General features: G+C 36.2%; 1 protein-coding gene and 2 long non-coding RNA genes across 7 annotated transcripts in view; 2 read left to right on the top strand and 1 right to left on the bottom strand.

The window, feature by feature from the left end:
- The window catches only part of LOC132154200 (uncharacterized), an 89,977-nt gene extending 87,751 nt beyond the window's left edge, over positions 1-2,226 (bottom strand). Inside the window, exon 1 of the long non-coding RNA XR_009437108.1 lies at positions 2,216-2,226. This is a non-coding gene — a long non-coding RNA (uncharacterized LOC132154200). The remainder of the gene's footprint in view (positions 1-2,215) is intronic.
- A 1,447-nt stretch (positions 2,227-3,673) lies between these two features.
- On the top strand, positions 3,674-5,642 carry LOC132154202 (uncharacterized). Its single transcript, XR_009437109.1, has 3 exons — positions 3,674-3,867; positions 4,508-4,545; positions 4,642-5,642. It is a non-coding gene; the product is annotated as an uncharacterized LOC132154202 (long non-coding RNA).
- A 4,246-nt stretch (positions 5,643-9,888) lies between these two features.
- LOC132154875 (catenin delta-2-like) overlaps positions 9,889-22,673 on the top strand; it is an 83,523-nt gene continuing 70,738 nt past the window's right edge. For all 5 annotated transcript variants that reach the window (XM_059563594.1, XM_059563595.1, XM_059563596.1 and 2 more), the window contains exon 1: positions 9,889-10,151. The gene's annotated coding sequence lies outside the window, so the exon portion shown is untranslated. The remainder of the gene's footprint in view (positions 10,152-22,673) is intronic.

Below are 22,673 nucleotides of genomic sequence, written 5' to 3' on the forward strand. Positions count from 1 at the left end.
GATAATACCGTTTACCGTGATAAAAGCCTGAGCAATTAATCGCAAATTTGATACCGGCATATCCCTAGATCAAATACACATTCAGATTTGGGTGTAAAACTATTTTATTAATCACTTACCATTGTTGATCACCTCAGCAAATTCTCTGATCGATTTGGTGTCTGTTAAGTCTAGATTCCTGATCACTATGTTTTGGTTCCCTGAGTCCTCCATGATCTCTTTCTGTGCTCTTTCTGCTTTCTCAAGGAACAACTCCAAAAACCATGACTTTTATAATTGGTATCCTAAATAAATTTGTGTAACATACATTTCATGTTTTTAAAGTTTTTCTTTAGTTTTAAGTTTTTTAAAATTATATACTCCATGGTGAACAAGAAAAGTGAATTAATCTCTTAAAATTAGTAAAAAAAACAACAACAAAAAACAGTATATAAACAGTGGCAGAACTAAACTATCTGGAGTATGTACAATACTCATGATATAAAATATGTCTGAACCTAAACTAAACTAAAACTAAAATATGAATTACTGTAGCCACAATTAATGCAATTTGTGTGATAGCATAATTAATATCTTCTTTTATAAAATGTAATTAATGTCAATTGTAAGTTTACGTCAAAACATAAATTATAAACCTACGTCAGAGTGTATATGTTGGACATTTTGCTCAATGCAAAGATTCTCTGAGTCTTAAGACAACACGACTTCCCTCTGGAGTGGTTAGCAGATACTGTACATAAAGACAGTCAAAGCCACAGTGAATTGGTGTGGAATAGAAATCGAACAGACTAATCCACAGCTAATCGGTTTAAAGCACTGATCTACTGTTAACTCAGCGTGAATGCATTCCTCATGAATTCTGGAAACTTGCTGCAGGTGTTTAACCTGAATAACAGAAAAATAATATAACCTATACTATAATAATATAACCTTATAATAAAAAATAATAACCTTCTCTGAAATAGAAGGTATGTGGCTTTGGTAAGGGCAAAAATGTATATATATATTCAATGGCAGAAACTGGCTTTCACATGTTTGAGCCTGTATCAGACGAAGATACAGATTTTGAGAGATTTTGCAAGAATGTTTAGCGTCCGTGGTATGAACGTGACCGCTGCAAGAGGCTAGCGGAGTGAACGAGGGCGAGGTATGGAAAGCCATTTTAATATTTCATCTTCGAAGCTGTCTGAGTTTTGCAGTGAACCATGGTTTGTCATTGTTGTAGGTTAAATGAGTCCTGGTAGGAATGCACATGTCTTCACAGAAATTGATATAAGATGTTACAGTCTCTGTGAGCTCATCCAGATCGGTGGCAGCAGCTTCAAACACACTCCAATCAGTGAGGTCAAAACAAGCTTGTAAATCCTGCTCTGCTTCATTAGTCCATCTTTTTGCAGCACTTAATACAAGTTTAGATGATTTCAGTTTCTACCTGTAGGTCGGTATAAATACTAAACAATGATCAGAGAGCCGCAAAACTGCCAGTGGGATGTAGCAATATGCATCCTTTATTGCGGTGTAACAGTGATATATATTACTGTCTCTAGTGGGACATATAACAAGCTGTCTGTTTTTTGGCAGTTCAGTTGTAGCATTTAAAGGCAGGGTAGGTAATACATGTATAAACAACTTTCTTCCAAATTTGTTTAAACTTTCTATATATATCAATGCATAATTAAAATGTAAGTACTCTGATAAAAAGAGTATAAAAATCGAGTGACTCTAGACCGTTTAATCTGTATTAAACACAGCTCATTATTTCCATTTCGGGACGAAACATAGGATTGGCTTAGGCGACTGTCACTCTCTCGCAACCATGGCAACCACCCTTTTGCCACACATGACCTGCCCACTTGCGCGTGCACGTTTGATTTGAGGAAACAGCACGTTTGATTCAACAGGCACGGATCCTAGGAATACCAAAACAATGGCAGAGAAACAGCAAGCAAAATTCACAGTACCAGCCTATGCAGTTAGTGAAGGCAAACCAGGCAAAAAAAGGAAGACAGTAACAGTACAAGAAAAGGCAATTAACAAAAAGTCTTTGGATAAACAAAGAAATAAATAAATGGCTTTCCAGCGATGGCGAGAACTGAGGGAACTCAAGGGGCTGAAAAGTGACTCCTTGATGGCTTTATTTCTGCTGGACAGGTAAATCTTTCTTTTTTTATTTTGATCATACATATTTTTTTCATGAAGCATGTGTCATTAGCACACGTAGCTGCGTAATATAGCTAACATAACATTACTTAGCGAGCCATAGTAGAGGCTTTGGAAGGAGCCCAGAAGGGAGGGGGTGGAGTGAATGGAAATAATGAGCTGTCTTTAAAACAGTCGTGAGAGGTCTACAGTCACTCGATTTTTATACTTTCTTTTTCAGAGTACTTACATTTTAATTATGTATTGATATATAAATAAAGTTTAAACAAATTTGGAAAAAAAGTTTTTTACCTACCCTGCCTTTAATCAATACGTACTAGTATCTAATGAATAAGTACTAGTCCCTAATAAATAAGTACTAGTATATAATGAATAAGCACTAGTATCTAATTATGGTAATAAGTACTAGTAACTTTACGAAAAACACTAGTACCTAAAGAATAAGAACTAGTACCTAAATAATAAGCATTAGTAGTTAATGAATAAGTACTACTACTTAATGGAAAGTATACTAGTATTTAAAAAATAAGTAATAGTAATGTTAAATTACATACTAGTACGGTTTATAGATTAAATGTTAAAACGTTTTAAAACGGCCCTATCATACACCTGGAGCAATGTGGCACAAATATTGGTGTTTGAGGCTCACGGTATTTAGTTCCTGTTTACAGAACTCTCATTATTCAACTATACCAAGGTAAATACAGTTTTCTGTGTAAATAATCAGTACTATGGAGTACACAAAAAACTATTTTAGATGTAAATGAAAATATGAAATATGAGATTTGCTCCTCTAAAAGAAGATGAAATATAAAGGTTACTACATGTAATGTAAAACTAGAGAGAGACTTCACTTTTAAGGTACATTCACTTTTAAGCTACATTATCAGTTTGCTTGTAATATGCAATTTCAGTAGCAACCCTAAATTCTGCCAATGATTAAAAAGCGAGAACATGTCAACATCTTTTTTAAATTTTTACATTGATGTGTTTTCAAGATTGCAAACTTGGCTAACTTGAGAGAGATGGAAGTATATTTATAATTATCATTATTTTTATAATAATATTTATTCTTATATTAATGTTTTTAAAAGAGTTTATGGTGGGATTTTCCAATAGTTGTTTCGAACTGTAAAAAGCCTGACCCAGAAAAAGAGGTTATTTTCTCTTACATCTTTTTAACAGTACAATAAAGTGATTTGTTTCCTTGAAAAGTTTTATAAATTTTTAATGGCCCATACACTGCATTAGATCATGCAAAACATTAACTTGAGTACACTGCCATTGGGCATATTATTATTCTGCCTAGTTTTACTAGGATATTGTCAAAATAACAGTCTTGTGAGAATACAGTATGTGACCTTTCATGATCATCTTAGCTGGCAAAAGACAAAAATAAAAACACAGAAGAATATGTAATAGGAAGGCCAGATTGAGAAAGAAAACATTGCAATGTTAACTTCCTTGTACGTGAAATTTGTAAATCTTTCATCTCTACTGTTTCAAATAACAGTCGAGGGGTGTTTTCTGAAGGCTCCGGAGGCTGTCCGTTTGACATTGACATAAGATTTACACATGAACTGAAATGCTGACATCACATTCACCTTCAATTCTCTTGGCACCTACAGTAAATGGATGAACTTCATTACTTCAAACTTTCCGCATGCTGTTGCTGAAGGAATATTGACATTCATTACAGGTAAATTGGTAATTATCTGCAATCATTTTCTTGTGCCAAATACTGTAGAAACTGATTATAAAATAGTTTAAAATAGTTGTTTATTTATTATTATTTTGCCGAATAAACCCTAATGTTATCGTGTTATGTTAAAAAAATGAAGAACATGTTAGCCCTATTTTACAAACACATTTCACTGGTTGCCTTGCCAAAACAGTCAGTTACATAGATTTATGATTTTGTCATATTTTTCTTTTTTGCATCTTCCTTCAAAAGTAAAAGGTCTTTAGAAGCATTAAGTGGAAGCAGCAAGTGTTTTGAAACTTCTGCTTCTGCTAATATTACATCATATGAAAGAACCATCAATTCCAGCACATTTAAAACACCCAAGAAGATCTTCAAATTCTTTTTAACCTTGACAGGCAAGACATGACCAGGCCATTACTGTTGTTGTTGTTGTTGTTGTGCTGCATTAAAATTTACTTTAGATTTGTATTCAGATAACCAAGTTGTCACGTAGTACAACTTCACAATTCAAGTTAACTAAACTTTTTCATTTTTACGAAGTTTAAACATCTATTTATTTATTTACTTACTGTACTTCAAGATGTTAGGAAAAAACAAGAAACAAATTCACAAGAAGTAATTAATCTGTCTTCTATTTTTCAGGGCCAAAACATTTTACCAGGAAAGAGTTTTGGGAAAATGTGAGTTTATGTTTCATATATTCTATTCTATTTAATCTTAAATCTAAAAGTCATTTCTTAGAAGTAAAAACAAAATTGTCTTTCTCTAAATCACAGTATCAGGCATGATCCTAAACAACACCACAATCCAAACTGGCCTGTCGGAGGACATTAGAATTGCTCTTCTTGTTTTATATATATTCATCTTTCTCGCTGGGACACTGAATGTTGTACTAATGTCCTGTATGCTACAGTCCCAAAGATGTCTCTCTTTCACCAAAGTGTCTGTGATCAACCTGATAGCAGTGCACTCTTTTTTCCTTCTCACGGTGCCCTTTCGCATTTACTATTATGCTTCTGATGGATTCTGGATTCTGGGCATACATTTCTGCAAAATTGTCAGTGTTATGATCCATGCCCACATGTATCTTTCATTCATTTTCTATGCCTTCCTTCTAATTGTGCGCTATGTGGAGCACTCTGTTCGGCAGCACAAGCTAGAGTTTCATCGCATTCTTCATGCTACAATTGCAAGTGCAGCCGTCTGGTTGGTCATATTCGGCTCTATGTTCCCAGCAACTATTGCTAAATATGGAAAGACACAGAATGACTCAACTCATTGCTTTCATTTCGGTAAGGCTCTCATGGATCCTACTGTGAAGACATTAAACTATGTCATTTGTATACTAGTAATACTGGTTTGGAGTGTGCTGGCATTTTTCCAAGTTTATTTTCTGCTCAAAGTGAGTAAGACATTTGGAAAGGCCACTTGTCAACGTCAAGAGTTCTGGGCACAACTGAAGAACGTTGTTTTCCTGTTGGTCATGTTTTTGTTTTTTTTGCCCTATCAAGGATTCAGAGTATATTATGTGAGTGAATATGGCAAGACTGAAGAAATGAATTACATAAATGAAGTATTACTTGCTTTCACTGCTTTCAGCTGTATTGATATGATTGTTTTTGCTGGTAGAGATGTATTCAAACTTATAAATTCAAGGGGATGGTTTTCCTGTTCATAGAAAATATGTTGTATATTGTATGCACAATATTATCACATGAGCCATGTATCGTGATTTTATTGTATCCTTAGGTACCCTGCAATTCCCACCTCTAAATGTTTGGAAGTAACCAAGTGTTTTATTGATCTATAATGAAATTTGCATTAAATAATGTACAGTATTTGGATGTATTTACATTATATGTGTTGTCTTTTTTCCTTGTTAAGTGTTTAGAAAAAACTTTTCCAAATTTATTACCCTAGTAATAGTATATTTAATACACACACACATACACACACACACACACACACACACACATATATATATATATATATGTGTATATATATATATATATTTTTTTTTTTTTTTTTTTTCTTCTAATATGAAATCTATTTTGTACTTAAGACACACTATTATACAACTATTTGGTTTAATTTTTTATTTATATCTGGAATAAAACTGTCAAACCAGTGGTCAGTTCAAGTGAGTGATAAGATGTGGGTGTCAAGTCAAGTCTGCTTTATTGTCAATTCTTCCACATGTACAGCACATACATACAGATAATTGAAATTGTGTTAGTCTCAGACCCTTGGTGCATACAGATAACACTAACAGTAGAGCATAAAAATGCAGATAGATACAGATTAAATATAAAATACAATTATGCAAATAAGGGCATGCAAAAAAAAAAAAACTTAAATAAAGCAGCACAAGGCACATGGCAGATAGAGTGCAAACCAGTGAAGTAAACAAACAGTGCGGATAAAATGATTGTAGTGCAAAATTGCTTATTCAGTCTGATTAAAGCGACAAAAAGCTCAGAGAGCTATTCTTTATTTAAACTGATTGAAGAGGTGAATGTGATAGTGAACAGCAGGGCAATAGCTGGGGTGCAGGTTGTACCAGTGGGCCCTGTTTGAAATTGTTTAATTTTTATGTTAGTTCTATTTATTTATTTGTGCTATTTACACAATGTTTCAGTTTTTGCAAGTTTGTAGGTGTCGAGGTACAGAAACCGAACAATTAAATGTAAAATAACACTGCGGTGTTGTCAGTCCAGGAGAGGTCCTCTGTGATGTGGACACCCAGGAACTTGGTGCTGCTCACTCTATCCACAGTCGCACCATTGATGGTCAGAACATGTTGAGTATGCACTCTCCTGAAGTCAACAACAATCTCCTTCGTCTTCTCCAAATTCAGAGAGAGATTGTAGTCAGTGAACCATCCGGCCAGGCGGATAACCTTGCTCCTGTAGTTTGTCTCATCTCTGTTACTAATGAGAACCACTACAGTTGTGTCTTCCGCAAACTTAATGAAGAGGTTGGAGTTGTGTGATGGTGTGTAGACGTGTGTCATCAGAGTGAAGAGGAGGGGGCTCAGCACACATCCTTGGGGGGCCCCAGTTTTTAGTGTGATGGTGCTGGATGTGTTACTGCCGACCCGTACTGCCTGAGGTCTTCCAGTCAGAATGGGTGTGAGTTCCTATTAACGGTACATCAATATTGCTATAGAATAGTGCTTATCATAGAATCAGACCCATCACTACTTAGTGAAGACCATGACTTTAAGGTGTTACACAAAGACAGTCATTTTAAACAATCAAATAACACTATGAAATAAGTTAAAGCAATTAAAATAGTGAATAGGGTTCGATAACTGTGGTGTTCATTTTCATTTCTGCAAAGGAAGAATTCCTTTTTGTATTTTAGCATCCACTAGAGGCATCAAAACACTTGCATAAGTGTTCTAACTAACTACATCCTCATTTGGCTTTTACTTGTGAAATAACTACTTTTCAGAACTGCTTCATTTCAACAGTAACCTGACTTCTGTTAGGACATTATATAGGTTACTTCTTCCTCTTTCATGTTGTTTCTTTTATGGTGAATTTAAATACCTTATTTCCTACTGGATATGATTGATTCTGATGTAAACACAATGTTCTTTTGATCTGCTATTTAGTTAGCCCTACATTTTGAAAAATAAATAAATGACAGATTGTCCTGACACCCATAGTTGGTTGGCGACTAAAATTACATCCCTGCACTGATGGACTGTTGAGGTTGAACAATTGATTGGCGAACCCAAAAGCTACTTCCAGTAAACTGTGACTAATTATATACTGTAATACCATAAATACATCATCATGTGGGACCAATCAGCACCCACCATAAACCACAAAACCAGTAACCACAGCTGATAGGGTTTTTGTTTACACCCTAGTGGTCAATGAAAAGACACATCATCGCTACAATGTGCTACTGCTGTAGAGATTTGTTTAAATGGTATGCAGAAAATGTTAGTGCGTCCTGAAGTACAGCTTACCACTGAAATAGTAAGAGTCTTGAGATATTGCTGTAACAGCCTGGAAACAGTAACATAAGAAGAGGCTGTGGGCTGTGGTGAGATTCTCTGTTTAGCCAATCAGATGACTTTTCAGGTGCATTCTGCCTGTCAGTCATTATACATGTTCACAGCGCTCAGTCCATATATTGGAAGCCGGAAGCTGAGCGATTCAGCATTCTTGCTTTTCATTAATTTGGATGTGATTGTTTGTGATTCTCCTGATTTCTGTTTTGCAGCCTACAGAGCCAAGCGTCTTAAAAGAAATATGGAGACCAAAAAGCGACCTGACCAATAAAAAAATAAGAGCAGAGTCATTGTCTTTGAAGCCTGTAATGGACAGTGAGGGCTGAGAGCTTTGACGTAGTTGGTCACAGAATGCAATTTATTTTGTTGCTTTTTGGCTTGATAGGTCATTGATATTACAGTTAATATTAGAGATACCTATACCTGGGTATATCTATGTGTATGTAATTGCATAGTCACCATGGATATGACAAAGCAAAGAGGAGGTGTGGCTAAAATTTGGCGAATGTTCTATGAGGCTTAACAGCAGAGTCTAACATGTCTAACAGCACCCTGTCTTTTTAATTTGTTAAATTTATTAAATTATAAAAAATATTGCTGCTATGCCCTTATGAAACAAAAATATATTGCAGTATATTGGAAAATATGATGTAATATATTAGGAATATATTCTTATATATATTTATTTTTTCCAATATATTGCAATATATAGAAAGCGGCAATCATTTGTATATTTTGCAATATATTATATAATGTATGTATCATCAATATATTATTAAATGTATTCAAATATATAAAATATTAGAAAATAAAAAGGGAAAATAATATATTACAATATATCACAATATATTTTAAGAAATATATTGGTAAATATATTTTCCTTTCGTAAGGGCATGTCTACAATGACTTATATTATGATTGCTTTAGTAAATCATGTATGCAACTGTTTAATAAGCACTACATTTCAAAATTTTTCTCTAAAACTTTGTCTTTATTACTTGACTGTTGTGCTGCTTGGAGAATAATCATGTCACACTTCATTGCACACTCAACCTTAACGCCCAAGTGAACTAAAATGTCTTAAAATGTGTTGTAAAATGTCTTCCTGTATCTAGCAATGGAAAATGCATTTTAGAATGACAATGTTTAGTTAAATGCTGCTGTTTGTCACATATTTTCAACTCAGTTGTATTAATTCAGGTGTTTCTATTTTGTTGTGATACATGTATGTTTATTGTGTACATAGCTCCAATTGAGATCTGTATTGTTTAGTGCCATTTTAATACTTCTTTATAAAAATAAATTATAGTGTCAGTGTAGCTGTTTAGCAAAGTCAGTGTTTGGATTGTGATTCTGACTGTGTATCTAAACACAAGAAACATTCTTTTTCAGATGATGAATTGTGATGGAATGGGAGTTAATTGTGAGTAGGGAATTTAGTCTGTGCCTTTTCCTTCCTCTAATCTTCCACTCAATATCACCAGAGTGAATGAACTCCTGTGTCCACAGCGGAAGAACCCCCTTAAAAACCTTCTTTAAATTATCTCTTAAAAATGTTGTGGATGTTAGCTTCAGACAGCATTTTCACTGACCATCTATATTCGGTTATATAAGTCGTGGCCTAGTGGTTAGAGCGTTTGACTCCTAACCCTAAGGTTGTGGGTTTGAGTCTCGGGCTGGCAAAAGCACAACTTAGGTGCCCTTGAGCAAGGCACCAAACCCCCAAATGGCACTGTTGCAGTTTTGGTCATATTAAATTGTAATTTCGGCTAGCTATTCTCTTTGACCACAAATCTCTTGAACGTGACGTGCCCATAATTATTATTTCAGATTACTTCCTAAAACCACGCAAAGAAAAATTAAACTGCAATGTGTGGACCAAAAATTACGTCGACACCCTGGCGTTCCTATGGAAGATGCAATTCGCGTGACCGCGAGATGTCGCTGTGGGACGCGTCGTCATCACTGCAGCAAGGTGCTCGGATGGGGATGGTCCAGCAGGGAAGAGGAGGAGAGAGAGGGAGAAAGCAGGAGCTGCTGGGTTCGCGGCTACCCACCGCAGTTTTCCGGTCTTCTTCTATCCTCACGGTTTTCCTTGGATACCTAGCGGATGCTGTCCTTTCCTAAACACACCAGCATCTCTTCTGCGTTCAATGCCAGTCGTTGGGAATGATTTCCGTGTGTCGCTCGCTGTGAATTGCCGGCTTTAATTCGGGGAGGGGGAAGCGAGAAGAGCGTTGTTCCTCTGGACATTATTCGGTAAGCGCAATGTCATTCCAGTTGCATTTCCATCTGTCACATTCCCCACCTACAATCACGATATCTGCCAAGAAAACGCTAGGAACGGCTGCGAAACCCCCGGTAGGCTACGCATAGTAATACCACATGTTTTGTATTTATTAGCATGTGGATGCCGCTGGTTTTGTGTTTAGGGATTTATATATATATATATATATATATATATATATATATATATATATATATATATATATATATATATATATATATATATATATATCGCATTTAATGCTCGTATTCACAGGGCTGTGAGCGCAGGCTGGGAACCGAAAATGGAATCCATTAGAGCATCATTCTCCATCTAAGACGGATGGGAGGGGGAGCGCGAGCACAGAAAACCTATTACTTCCCTATTGACCTAAATTTCAATGATGTATTTATAAGATTACACCAGTCCACGGGCATTGTTTCTTTGTCTAGATTTACAGCATGTTCCTCGCGTTTCGTTATGAAATCCCAACTGTCAACGGCTTTGCTTGTAAAGCACCGTTTTCATTTGTGTCCATTCATCTAGAATTTCTGAATTTGCTGGTTCGAGTTGCCTCATTTGTTTTCTAGCATTACGCTGAAAATTTTCGGTTTTGACTCTGTGACATAGAAAAATCCTTTATAAAACATTGTTTAAAAGAATATTTAGTATGAAAGATGAATAAAGCTTATTAGTTTAGGTGCGCTGATGGAGAAATGGGAGGGCTGTAGGCTCTGTGGCTAGACTGACCGCCTCTCTCTGCACTTAATTAGTTAAGGCCGTTTTGAAAAATAATGAACAATAATTCAGTTGGTATAGAAGCTATTAGGCCCACATGTGATTTGTGTGTTTGTTTGTGTGTGTGTGTGTGTGTGTTTTGAATAATATCTTTTCCACCACGTGGTACATTCATGTATATGTTATCAATAGTATGTTGGTGGTGCTCACCTATGCATAAGCAGCTATTTAAGAACAGAATTGTTACGTTTATCTTTTTTATTCTTGAATTTTTATACATTTATGGTAAAAAAAAAAACCTGGTGGCTGTGAAGGTTGCAAACTTTACAGGATGGCCTTTTGGTAACTGTATATTCTGCAGTTCTTTAAAAATTATTTTATGTAGGGAATTCTGGGAAACAAATTTAAATAGGCTATAATATATACATTTTCACTACATAATTATAGTTTGTATTTATTATATATATATATATATATATAGTAACATTATACATATTGTTTAAAGTAGAACATTATTTACCATATATATATATATATATGGTAATTTAACCAGTTATTACTGTAAAAAAAAAATTACAGTTTAGGTATATAAGCAGTTATTTTGTGTTTTTTGCAGCAACAGCATGCAGTGATAAAGTGTTGATGCAAGAGTTTTAGTTACTGGCACAAAAGTACTTTTCTACTGACAAAAAAGAGATATAATGTGAGTAAGAGAAGGAGAGTGAGAGAGAGATGGAGAGAGAGAATATTGATCCTTCAGGGGATCAGACATTCTCAGGTTGATCATAAATTATACATTGCATATGGATTTTTTTTCTATTTATTTATTTTTTATTTCTTGGTGCAGAAAGGTTTCAGCGGACCTGGCCCTGGTATTCAATATTTTAATGTCCTGATGCACCAACACCAAGAGCATGCTCTCAGAGAGCAACAGTGCATGACTGTGAAATATTGTATGCATACTGGTATTAACCTGCTAGCTTCAGCATATGGCTGCATTTGATTTAGAATGGTCGAGCTGTGCATACATTTTGTAACAGGTTGTGTACTGTTGAAGACCTCACAGAGGTATCTTACAGGAAAACAGGACAAGTAGCAGTCCTGTTTGGGGTATTTGCAGTATATATTAAAAAAAACACAAACATTTATAATGTTTGTTGTTAAATGTTAAACGTTCAAATATTTGATACAGATAAATACTAGAAAACTGTTTTAAGCTGACCTTCCCTATCAATGGGCCTGCAAATTCAGAATAATTTACAGGTAGCTAATCAATAGCTTAAACTTGGTGTGAAGACATAAAAATGTGCAAAAGCAGAGTGCTGGCATGCTTAATTTCGTATTCACATATGATCTAACAGGTTAACCACAGTTTATTGTAGATTTATCTTGTTACTTTTGCAGGTCTTGTTTTATTTGCCATGAATATTTTGTTCTAAATGCTACTATTTTCAAACTTTTTTAATGGTAACAGAATTTACTTTTTTTTCTGTAATATCTGTCCCCCTACAACTGTTTTGTTGTAGGGGGACAGAGGAAGTCTATATCATGCTCATATAGCGTTCAGTATTCTGCTCAGGAGAAAGTAATAGACCTATTAATAAATGCCAGACTTGACTTCAGCCACTTGGTGTGGACCAATTCAGTCTCCTTTTCTGATAATGACCCCAGAGATAAAGCTGTTGATGACACAGATGCTTGCCATTGTTGTCATCTGAGCTGACACTCACAGCTGATATGTAGTAATAGCTATTATACAGGAGGATATGAAAGAGTAGAGGCTTTTATATTTTATGATTGTCCCTCAGAAGATCTACCAAATAGTGACCCGGAATCTTTCATGACTCGATTTGAGGCTTGATGTGTACACTTAATTTGTAGCTAGATGTGCCAACACCATAGTTAACCTCAAAGGATGTGAAAGAGAAAAGATCACTTAATACATATAATGTGTGCATGATTATTATTAGTTTTACCTGTCATATTTTAAGATTAATATATATTATAGGTTCAGAGAGACACTATAAAATATGGAAGTCAATATCACAGGATTTTATGAGATATAGTGGTATGATATAAGTCAGTGCAGACTTCCGTATTTTCTATTACAACACAACAAATGACAAATTATGGTAAGACTTTAGAAAAAAAAATTTTGTTAACATTAGTTCTCATGATTTAACAATGAAAAATATTTTGTAAGCATTTATTAATCTTAGGTTAATTTCAACATTTAATAATACATAATTACAATCAAAAGATGTACCTGTATATATTTCAACATTTAATAATACATAATTACAATCAAAAGATGTACCTGTATATAATTTAATATATTGGCCACACTTTAGTTTGGGGACCAGTTCTCACTATTAACTGTCTATTAACTACGACTTGCCTTAGTAAACTAATTTGCTGTTTATTATTAGTTAGTAAGGTACTGTAATTGTTAAGTTTAGGAAATGGTAGGATTAAGGGATCTAAAATATGGTCATGCAGAATAAGGCATTAATATGTGCTTTATATGTACTAATAACATGCATGCAAATAAAAAACTAGTTAACAGTGAGAACTGGTCTCTATATTGTCATTAATGTATTTAATGAGCTAACACAAACAAATAATAGTTGTATTTTTATCAACGAATGTTAGCGCAGATTAATAAATACCGTAACAAATGTATTGCTTGTTGTTAGGTAATGTTAAGTAATTGAATGACTAATCAGAATCATGTATTCCCCAGAGCCGTGTAATAATGTTAGTTAATGTATTCACTAATATCAACTAATGGGCACTATGTTATTGTAAAGTTTTGTAATTATTACTTATTTTAAATACTGTACTACATGCTGGGAATCAAACTTTGATTATTTTTTACAGTAGCTTATTAAAAATGTTTATTTCACAGCTCCCTAGAATTTGTTTCCCTTGATTCTGAAACCAATTCTTTTACATCTTGTATCACACCATACCATCTTCAGCCACAGTTATCAATTGATGTAAACATGTCTTTAGATGACCTCAGTATTGAAATAATAATAATAACAACAACAATGTAATTGTCACGATCTCTAGCTGGAGTGCCCGTGAGCTTCATTAGAGGGCACTCCATTCCAGACTCTTGCCACTTCACCCTGGACTCCATTTCCCATAATCCTCTGCCCGGACTCATCATCAATTGCAATCACCTGTCTCTCATCACATCATCAGTCTCACACTATAAGAACAGCACACACACATGCTCACATCACTGGTGATTGAATGTTTAGCTCTTCCGTGTTACCATGTTCCTAAGTTGTGTCTTTTTCGTGTTTTGATCCTTGGATTGTTATCTTGTTTTTGATTGATTGCTGCCTGCCCTGATCAATGCCCGTCTTGTTGGATTATTCTTTTGTCTGTGCCTTGGATGTAATTGTTTGCTGGAATCTGACCCTGCCTGTCCTGACTACGATGTTTTAATAAAACCTGCTATTGGATCCCCACTTCGTGGTCACAACGCCTCCATCGTTACAGAATCACCAGCTGCTCCCGGATCCAGTGGCTTTATTCAGCAACCCAGCCCAACCATGGACTCAGTAGACCAGCTATTACATCTTTGTCAAGGAGGCCTATCTATTGAGGAGTATGTTCACCGGTTCTGTGAGTTGTCATATCAAATACCACTTTATGATGAATTTTTGTTTAAGGACTTGTTCCGTTTTAGACTCAGTGAACCAACTAAATCATTGTTACCTGGAGGGGAGCTTAATGGTAGTTTGAGGGACAGTATGGACTATGCGCTGTTTTTATGTGGCTCTCCTTTTACTGTTGGAGAACAGAGTCTCTGCCCAAAATGGCTGCCAATCCACAGACTTTTTTGCAAGATGGCTGCCATTCCTTGACGTGAGCATAGAGCCTGCTCACATCAAGCCTGCCAAGCCAGAGCCTGAGCCACGTCACATCTCAGCTGAACTTCCAGAGGCTTGTCACATCTCAGCTGAACTTCCAGAGTCTCGTCACTTCCCGTTTGCACTCAGATCTTCAAGGTCACTTCTCCAATACCCCCGGCTGGCATCCAGTGTGGAGGATCCCCCGCTGCTGTCAGTAAGAGCAGCTGATATTCCTAAACCAGCACCTTTCCCTTTGAGTCCAGCTGTTCCTGAACTAATTCCCCATTCTTAAGTGCTTCACATGATGGGGATCACTTTATTTTGCATTTGGGCTGCGTACACCACCACAAAATTGTCTGAGATGGCAGCGGCCACGGTAATATCTCCCAAGGTGGCGGCTGAGGCCGCAGAACGTCATGAGGTAGTGGCGCATGCCGCCATGTTCCCCGAAATGATGACATCCGCTGCAGCTTCTCCGGAGGTGGCAGTCCATCCTGCAGAAGTTCCCGAGGCAGTGGTGCTCGCTTCAGCTCCTTGCATGGTGGTGGTGCCCAGCAACGCACTTTCAACCTGTTATGTCACGGTCAAAGGAACCATTGATGAACATTGTTTCTTCCCCTGTTAAAGAGACCATTAATGAACTCTCCCTGTTTTCTTATGATACTGCTGTAGAAACTTAATAGGTGGTGGCAACTGCCGCAGAACCTCCAGAGGTGTTAGTTGTACCCGTCTGTGATTTCTCTTCCTGTCCTGTCGCGGCTTTAGAGGCTGTCCATGAACTCACGGCTTGTCCTGTCATGGCCACAGAGGCTGCCTATGAATTTCCTGTCTGTCCTGTCATGGCTATGGAGGCCTTCTATGAATTCTCTGTGTTCCCTTCCTCAGTCCCTGAGACCATGAATGCACTGCCTGTGTTGTCTGTCTCTGCTTTCCCTAAGCCCCGGTCTCTGCCATGGGTCCTAGCCCCATCTCCTCCAACCTGGTGGGCTTCTGTCCCATCTGCTCGGTTGTGGTGGTCCTCTGCTTCGCCCTGCTGGGCTTCTGTCCTGTCTGCTCAGCTGTGGTGGTCCTCTGCTTCGCCCTGCTGGGCTTCTGTCCTGTCTGCTCAGCTGTGGTGGTCCTCTGCTTCGCCCTGCTGGGCTTCTGTCCTGTCTGCTCGGCTGTGGTGTTTTTTTCACTACGCCCTGGTGGGCTTCTGTCCCAATCTGCTCTGCTGTGGTGGTCCTCTGCTCTGCTCTGCCCTGGTGGGCTCCAGTTCTGCCTGCTCCAACCGGGTTTCCTGCTCTGCTGGCTCTGCCACTCTCACATGGACCTGGCCCTCCTTCCCTCCCCCTTTTCCACCTCCACTCCACCGACCTCCAAGATTGTATAGAGCATCTGGAAGCCGCTCCTTGTCGGGGGGGGGGGGGGGGAGTGGGTGGGGTGTGGGTGGGGGGGGGGGGGGGTCACAATCTCTAGGCACTCCATTCCAGACTCTTGCCACTTCAATGAAATTTGAGAGACAGCATGGCCCCGGCTATCTATTTATTAGATTTGCCAATCAAAATAATTTCAAAAGGAAGGTTAGTGTTGTTTTTGCAAATGCCATAGAACTGAGAGATATTGTACTGGTATCGCTACAGGAACGCCCTTTCACCATTTGTATCACTCTGCTTCCAGTATTTCTCAGTTCTCACAGCGAGTGTCATGGCGGAAGCCCAAATCCACTAAAATGTAAAAATAATACTGTTTTTCTGTCACAGAATGTAGTTTTTAGGCGAGAATGTACTTTTAAGCTTCAAAAATATGGTTTGTTAATAAAGATAACGTCTATTAAAACATTTGCTTTGACGTTTTTGGAGACGTGAGCACTTCTGGAAATTGATGCTGGCTCTGATTGCTCAGTAACACAAGCTTACATCAAGCTGCCTTGAAGGACAAGAGCTCATCTTTACAGACTGAGACGATCGAAGGTCAAATATTATTTACATATTTAGTAATACAAGGCACGACGCATTGCATACAAATCACCGCAAGAGCTTTTTATTTTATTTTTTATTTTTTTATTAATGCAGAGAACAAAAACAAACAAAAGTATAAACAAACATCACATAATATCCACCACAAAAAAATAAAAAAAATAAAAAATAAAAAAATAAAATAGAACTAAAGAAATGAGGGCCAAAATCTAAACAAAATTACACAAGGAAATCAAAGGCAGAGCAAATTCTAACAGTCCTTATAGCTTTCTTATTAGTAGATACTGAGATTACATTCAAATACTTTTCCATTTCTTTTAGGAAAACAGAGAAGACAGGTTTACACTTGGAGAATTTGCATTTGTGAATGTGAAATTTGTTTAGAATTGTTTAAAAATTCAAATTAATAACAAAACTGATATTTTCGTTTCTGGGGTCAGAGTCATAATATCCAAATATAATGTTTTTCATATGTACTGAGAAGCCTGGCAAAATCTTAAACTTGACAAACACACCAATATCATTCCAAAGTTTCTGAGTGTAGTGACATGACCAAAATAAGTGTACAGTTTCTTCAGAACTCGAACAAAAAGAGCTTGTAAGATCAATTTTCAATTTAAATCTTTGTATAAATTTCTTTACAGGGTAGAACCTGTGTATGAGCTTACAAGTTATTTCTTTCACTTTGTCTGTGGAAAATAATTTTTGCAGTAGAGACCAGATTTAATCACCGCGAGAGCTTTCCTATATGCGTGCCACTGAGTGACGTCTTTACTTCCCAGTCAGAGAGCACCTGTCCATCAAAAGCTCACTATCCAATCAGAGTAGCTCACTGTTAAGCCCGCCCCCACAAAAAGTTTGAAGCAAAAAAACTGTGAAGCAAAAGCGAAATCTGTGATAATGCATTCAGAATCCACGATTAGCGAAAAAAAATCTTTGAAAAACATTATCAAAGAATAAAGCATATTTGAAGAGCCTGTTTAAATTTGTGCAACTGAATAAATTTTTTTTTTTCATTTTCATTGTTTTTCATCTTTTGTAATGGCATATTTTTGATAGTTTCTGAAAAAGTTACGTTCAGTTTTATAAAGTTACGTTCATTTTTATTGAACCAATTCCATACTTTTTCAGTCATTGAGGAGACATAGAAAACAGCGCATACCTCAGGAACGGTATAATGGAAAATATTAGTGGTTTTTAAACCGTGAATTTTTCAAATCGCGGTATACCTTGAAACTGGTAATCGGTCCATGCCTATTCTGTAATTACTTTTTGGCTAGTCGAAAAAAAAACATTTTATGGGTTTATTGTCCAATTTACAGGTATTTCAAAAGGTAAAAAGGACTGCATGAGCTATATTCTGTCAAAAATATAACAACCAAAAATTTAATCAAGTCATTTTGAGGCAGAAAGAACAGTTCACTCAGTAAAACTGCATTTTATGGGTTTTATTGATCATGTAAAAGTATATCAACTGGTAAAAAGGGATGCATGAGCTACAATCTGTCAAATATAACAACCATGAATGAAATCCAGTCAATTTGAGGGAGAAAGAACAGCTCAGTCAATAAGTAGAGCCTGTAATCACTTTTTGGCAAGTGTAAAAATGCATTTTATTGGTTTTATTGTGCAATTTAAAGGCATTTCAACAGGTAAAAAGGACTGCATGAGCTATAATCTGTCAAATATAACAACCATAAATGCAATCAAAGTCAATTTGAGGCAGAAACTACGTTACTACAAAAGGACTGGATTGGTTGGCACAAAGCAAGTAAAAAGGCTTCTATTATTGCTTATTATCATACATAAATATGACTATCATGCCAGATTACGTTATAAACGCCAAACACTTCTTCGGCCGGAATTTTGTTTATTCGGTTATAAGAACATTTCTTTGCTATGAGCACGGATATATTACCATGGCCATAAGGTTATGTGTATTTGCAGGCTATGGCCATTTGATCATGATAAGTATAGAAGTTGAGGCGATACAGCTTTAACATGCTGCGCGCGCTCCCGCAGTTGGCAATCAGTTTTCTGAAGACAATCAATTTTTTATTAAATGTTTTTGTGTGTGAAGGACGGTTTGAAGTTCCCAATTTAATAGATTAACTGGAATCATTTAAAATATCTAGAATATGCTGGATGGGAATTGTGAGATTATTTATGCAATATCAGTTTATCTGAATAATCTTTTTAGCAGATTTTATCTTATTGTTTATCTTGTGATATAATGTAAAAAAAAATAGCTGTTGTGTTAATATGGTGCTATTATGAAAAACTGGGTCATGAATTTACTCTCTATGCCACTATGCAACTTTATCTTATTATTATTAGATGAAATACTTTATTCTGATTGGTCAATTGTGGTATTGATTCAGTCCACAACTGTTTTTTTTTATAGTGACCAACTGGACAGTTGACCATTGTGACTTCTTATAGTACTTTCTTCTTATAGACTAAAGTCATTTAATTTAGTTATAGAGTTTGAGTTATAGTTATTTTTCAATAATTCAACAGACCCGGAGTCTGTTTTTTATTTTATTATTTTTATTTTGCAGGTACCATGTTTACTAGGGATGCACCGAAATGAAAATTCTTGGCCGAAACCGAAAACCGAAAAAGAGAAAACCAAGGCCGAAAACCGAAACCGAAACACCGAAAGAAATTATCCCAATTATTAGTACCATTGCATTTATTGCTATGACCGTGTACTAACTTTACTAAAATTAAAACATTGCAATTGCATAAATTAATATTAAAGTTTCAAAGATAATTACAATTACATAAATTATAAAAAAAAACATAAAAATGCATAATTACAAATTATGCAAATATTTATTAAGCACATTGCAACAATGCACAGTATAAAATAAAATTCAAACTAAAATTTAATCCCACTCATCTGTATATTAAATAATAATGTACAGGCCTACTGGCCTGCAGAAAGGTTTTAAAATTAACTGTTCTCTCATAAAAAGTGCATTTAGGTGAAGAGCATTTGAAATTTTTCTCTGTAGTACTAGAAAGTGCATTACTTCTCCAGTAGGCAAGACTGTTATCACTTCTGGGGATGGGGACTTCAGACAGATAACCATCTAGCTGTTGAGCAGTTGAGCTTGTCATCTGCCTGACATTTGAGAAATATTTGAGAGAGTGTATTTAAATAGGGCCAGGGCATAAATAAACATTTTTATCAAATTAAAGCAGAAATCTAGCAAAGAATCTAGCAGAAATATGGCTACAATCTGATATTATGCATGTATATGTATATGTGTGTGTATTATATATGCAGAGACGAGTCTTTTTTTTTTTTGCGCTCTGATCTCAGTCTCCTGCGCTTGGCGCTTCTCCGTCTCCACGCGGGTTCTCCGCATCCAGCGCGGCCTGGAGCATTTCTCGTGTGCTCTGCCATATTTCCGCGTCCAAGTAATGGTCTTTATAACGCGGATCAAGCACATTCGCGATGAAGTGCGGAGGATCCGAAAAGATCTCAGTGAGACGTGTGCTAACAGACTCTATAAGACTGTACTTTTCTTTGTTTTCACTTCGTGGTCCGTCTCAATCTCTTTGTTAGGAGACGCTTTAGTGCTGCGAATAAAGGAATAAGAATAGAGAGAATGTTCTCTATTAAGACCCACTGGTGTGAAGTGAATGACGCGGGGAGCTCGTGGTCTGCGCTATGCAGGTGCACGTGCAGGTCGCGGTTTCTGTTTGCGTCATCATAACATTTCGGCCGTGTTGTTTCGGTAATAAAAGTGTTTCGGCCGAAAACCGAAAATGCACTTTTTGGCCATTTTCGGCCGAAAATTTTCGGTGGCCGAATATTCGGTGCATCCCTAATGTTTACCACACCTCAAAATGTTTTAGAGAGAGAGAAAGAGAGAGAGAGAGATAGAGAGAGAGAGAAAGAAAGACAGAAGTTGTACTTTCCATAGATAATAAACGGCAATGTATGTAGATAGAAACACAGAACTTTTCATTGTCATTGTTAGTTTGGATATATTGATATTCTCTATGTAAAATATGAAAATATCTAAAGTTTGTGTTAACCACTGAACTTATTTTAGGCATTTAACAAAAAAACTAAACATTGACTTCAGAATGGAAACCGAAGTGCAAAATGCCAACTCGTTTTTAGGTTATGTCATCCATGCAGCACACTATAATTGAGATCATTTGGTGAAGCAATATGAAACTGTAATGTGTGTAACATTGCTTCTTATCCCCCAAATAATATTTAGTTATCTTATGTAAACTAATTCATTTAATTTTAATAAATTTTACTTCTTATCCCCAGATTTTACATATTTGTTCTTTATATTGAAACAACAATTGATGATTAATGTTAGTTGTCATAGACCAGCAAGAGAGGTTTTATTAGCACCGGAAATAATACAAATATTTTGTTCCCGGGGTTTTTTTTTTTTCGTTTTTTTTTCACATCTCTCAAATAAAATAATTGAACTATTTTATATTAGTTATAGGTTGTAAGTGGTCTTGCCATTGTTTGACCAATAGGGGTCCTCTTTGGCACTGCTCAGTGGCCAATTATAGAAGCAGTCAGTGAAATTATTATCTGAAACAAACAAATTAGTATTGCATAGTCTTCAATTAGCTTTACACAAACAAACGCACCAAATAGGATGACATGAGAAAATTAATGTTTGCAAGGTTAGGTCTCTGTTTTATTCAATTTCTTCCTCCTTAAGGTGTAACACACTGCTTTTGTCTCGGAGAACTCCATGGTGTATTAAATTTCCACTGCTGTTCTTGTATATAGATAACACTAGTAAACACAGCTCTCAGCAATGTCAACTCTCTCCAGCAGCAAAGTCATTAATCCCATACTAGGTCAGGGCTCTTACTGAGCCAACCGCTTCCACCCAGAGCTACACAGGCATGGCAGCAATGTCCTCATGCCACGCTTGAAAAATCAAAGCCTTATACTGATATCCCATGATGCATTTTCCAGGCGTACTGCAGCATTGCAAATATATGTTTTCTGTCATTTCCCTGACACACGACAAATCATCAGTAGTTTCTTTCATGACAGTTGAAGGTTGCAGACAGATTTGAAAAGTTAATAATGCGGTGACATGTAAACAAACATTTTTTTTATCAGTGAGTTAAACCGAAAAGCCTTTTCTTGCTCTTTTCCAACCAGAGACTGAAAAATCATGCCTCTCATTGGTAAACGGATGGCAAAGCAGAGGTGGAAAGAGTACAAAAATATTCTACTCAAGTAAAAGTACCATTACATGAATGAAATTTTACTCAAGTACAAGTAAAAGTACCAGTCTAAAAATCAACTCAAGTAAAAGTAAAAAGTAGCTCATTTAAAAATTACTCAGAGTAAAAATTACTTAGTTACATTTTAACAGTGGGAGGGAGTCAAAAATGGGACAGGCCAAGAGTGTCAAACTCAGTTCCTGGAGGGCCACAGTCCTGCACAGCTTAGATATAACCCTAATTAAACACACCTGATCCAGCTAATCTAATCATTTAGGTTTATTTGAAAACTACATGATATGTGTGCTGGAGCAGGGTTAGAACTAAACTCTGCAGGGCTACGGCCCTCCAGGAACTGAGTCTGACACCCCTGGTATAGGTCTATTAATCTCAAACTAGTTGTTTTTAATTAAAGGAATCAGTTATTTAGAATAATAAAACATTTGGGCTGTTACCAGGCAAATCAGTATCAACAAACTCATCTTTTAATGCAGAGGAAATGCAGAAGATTCATTGGAAGTGGCATTTAGATGTATTACACTAGTGCAGGACAAGAATGCATTTAACCTGCAGTTACAAATGCATGAATAATGTTTTGATATACAAAACATAAAATGTTGAATACTCATTTGAAATTATAAGAAATTAATTATTTAAAAAAATCAAAAGATACTTTAAATGTGAAATTAAAATGGCCAGTATGTGTCAGCAAGTCACT

This window comes from Carassius carassius, chromosome 12, assembly GCF_963082965.1.
Source record: "Carassius carassius chromosome 12, fCarCar2.1, whole genome shotgun sequence".
Lineage (NCBI taxonomy): Eukaryota > Metazoa > Chordata > Actinopteri > Cypriniformes > Cyprinidae > Carassius > Carassius carassius.